The sequence below is a fragment of the Orycteropus afer genome, unplaced genomic scaffold, assembly GCF_000298275.1.
Source record: "Orycteropus afer afer isolate SDZICR_OR568_19922 unplaced genomic scaffold, OryAfe1.0 scaffold00595, whole genome shotgun sequence".
NCBI classification, from domain to species: Eukaryota; Metazoa; Chordata; class Mammalia; order Tubulidentata; family Orycteropodidae; genus Orycteropus; species Orycteropus afer.
Genome location: NW_006922182.1, coordinates 1,281,490 through 1,284,920, shown reverse-complemented (window position 1 = coordinate 1,284,920; position 3,431 = coordinate 1,281,490).

Genomic DNA, 3,431 nt, shown 5'->3' with positions numbered 1-3,431 from the left:
ACTAATAATCTTCAGTATAAAATTTGGTAAATATATATTTGGTATAGATCTATATATATTTTATTTTCAACCTATCCTAGGAATTTTCTCTCCCTTTCACTCCCCTCCCTGGTAACCAACAGTGAAATTTTGCTTCCATGTATAAACCTTTCCTTGACGTTTTATAGTAGTGGACTAATATAATCATATTTGTACTTCTGTGATTGACTTATTTCACTGAGCATAATGTCCTCCAAGTTCATCCATGTTATGCAGTGTTTTGCAGATTTTATATTACTCATTAGGGTTGCATAGTATTACATTGTGTGTATGCACCAGTTTGTTTATCCATTCTCAGTTGATGGGTGCTTAGATTATTTTCACCTCTTTGATATTGCAAATAAAGCTTCAATTAACATAGGTGCGCATATACCTATTCATGTCCACATTTCTTTAGGATATATATATATACCTAGTAATGGGATCACTGGGTCAAACAGCATTTCTATTTCCAACTTTTTAAGGAATCTGCATACCAGTTTCCACAGTGGGTATATCATTTTAAAATCCCACCAGCAGTGTATCAGAGTCCCAATCTCTCCATATCCTAACCAGCATTTTGTATTCTCTGTGTTGTTGAACTTTGCTATTAATGTTGGGGTGAGACGGCATCTCATGGTTGTTTTGATTAGCATCTATCTAATGGCTAATGATGGAGAAAATTTCTTTATGTGATTATTGGCTGCCTGAATATCTTCTTTGGTGAAGTATCTGTTCATGCTTTCTGCCTATTTTTTAAATTGGATTGTTCATTTTTTTGATGTTGAGGTGTTGGAGTTTTCTATAAATTTGAGGGATAAGCCTTTTGTCTGAAATGTCTTTGCCAAATATTTTTTCTATGGGAAAACTCTCATAGAAAATAAACCTCAATGAATGAGTAGGATTTTCTTTCAGTAAAACTTTATTTATAAAAATGGTCACAGTGCAGATTTAATACTCTCTGTTCTATAATAAGGTGGCTATACAAATTCTGGTTATGTAGAAAGTACACCAAGTACATTTTATTGAATTAATATTTATACATGGATAGTGAATTAATCTAATTTTACAAACGTGGAAGTAATAGAGACTATCTTTAAGCACATTACCATTACATTTTTATTAAATAAATAAGAAAGCAGATACACCAAGTATTTATCTCAGATTTCTGAAGATTATATTCAATAGTATATATCATAAATGTGCTTATATATGTATATGAATAACAAGGCAACACAATGCACTGCCCTTGAGTTGGATCTGACTTATAGTAACCCCTTCTTAGGTTTTCAAGGCAGTATCACTATGGAAGTAGATTGCCTGACCTTCCTTCTGAGTAGTGGCTGGTGGCTTTGAACCACCAGCCTTCTGGTTAGCAGGCACCATGCCATTAGAGCTACTAGATATACCATTAGCTATTGAAAATTCAGTGTACTTCAAAATGGAGTCTCACGAGTGAGCAGCATGCTATTCTCTCTGGCATCTAAGGGATTGAAAAACTGGGTACAACAGTTTGAATTAGGAATTTTGGTACTCTGAAGAGCTCACGGAATCTGAGTACACCAAACACAGAAGAGCAAAATTAGAGGAAAGGTACAGGGAGATTATTTAAGAAAGAGCTACCTGGCGGAGGACGGACAGGCACCTGAGAGAAGCCATTGGAAACTTCCTGGGGGCAGTCACCGACTGGGGGGTGAGGGAGGCCACCTGGGATCACCGAGCCAAGAAGGAAGACACTTTATAGCAGCATAGCAGGGACCACTCCAATATTCCAGTGGGCAGTGGCAGGGACTTGCCTTCAGCAGCTGATTTTGTCAGTAATTTGGGCCATCTGGGTGCAGGTGGGCACTGGCACCACCACTGAGATTCAAGCAGAGAACTCACTGTTGCGCCAGGAAGGCGAGTGCCCTCCCCTCCCAGTGGGTCAGAGTGGGCTTGGGTCAGACCGGGAAACATTGTGCTTATCTTTGTCACAGATATCAGGACTGCAGGTCACTAGCAGGTACTCCCCCAACTCCAACACAGCTGAAATTGCGTGCAACTTTGGCACTGCAAGTAGGCGGTATCACAAACTCCAGAGACAACCATTAGCAGTCAGGTGGGATTGAGTCAGCGCTGCAGACAGAGGGGGCATGGAGAGCGAAGAAACCACAGCTGAATGCGGTCCTGGGAATTTTGCATTGGACCCGTTCTTTGGTGCTGTGGGGCAGCGGAAGCGGAGTCTTTGAGTGTGCCTGAAACTGGAGGAAAGTTGCAATGCCCTAACAATAGGAATCTTTCCTGAGGTTGAGCCATGGTCTCATAAATAAATATGTCATCAATAATAGCCTGCTCAGAGTTCCAGCAAGGTGGCAGACTAGGCAGAAGGACTGCACAGATCCTCTTCAACAACAAAAAGGGAAACCAATTGACACAGACACACAAGATAATGTTGGACTGCAGAGCCTTGAAGGAAAGGATACAGAAGTAGACTAAACCCCAACTAGCAGAAGAATTTCCATGAAAATACCAAAAAAGGAGACATACGGAGCTATGGTCTGGCAGGGACCTGAATGCCCCTGATGGCACAAACTGCTTGGACAATCCAGAGTGGTGGTAGGACTTAAAATTAACCTAAAAATCACCCTGCTAGCCAGGGACTGCAAGGACCGTGCATGGTGGCTGGGGAACAAACAGAGAAGGTGAAGAGAAAGGTGGGCTGAGTTGTGGACTTTTGCCGATCGGGAGGGCACCGCCACTTTGTAGGTTTAAAAAGCAGCTTGACTATTTTGGATATTTAAAGAAACAGCACTCTCGCAGATTCCTGTGGTGGTAGGACTTAAAAATTAACCTAAAAATCACCCTGATAGCCAGGGACTGCACCGAGGACTGTGCATGGTGGCTAGGGAACAAATGGAGAAGGTGAAGATAACGGTGGGTTGAGCTGTGGACTTTTGCTGGTCCAGAAGGGGCCACGATTTTGAAGGTTTAAAAAGCAACTTGACTATTTTGGATATTTAAACAGACAGCACTCTCGCAGATTTCTGGGGCTGAAGAACACATTCTGCTTTCCAGCAACCCCAAGGACACTCAGGGCCTGCAAGACTGAAAAGGCCAAAGATAAAAAAAAAACACCAAGAAAAGCCTGAACCACCCTTCGCTGCTCTTCACAAACAGTTAACAGAGATCTAAATACAACGTCACGATGCCTCGGAAAAAACAGAAGATCACAGTCCACACAAAGAAGCAGGATTAAGTGGTAGAAACAAAGGAGCAGAATACAGACCCAGAACACATCCCTGAGGAAGAAGCAGCATTGGAACTCTCTGATAAGAAATTCAAAAGAATTATCTTTAGGTATCTGCAAAGGATTGAGAGACAAAGCAAAGAAAACACAGAAAAAAACTCACAAGAATTTTGGAAGAAAATACAAG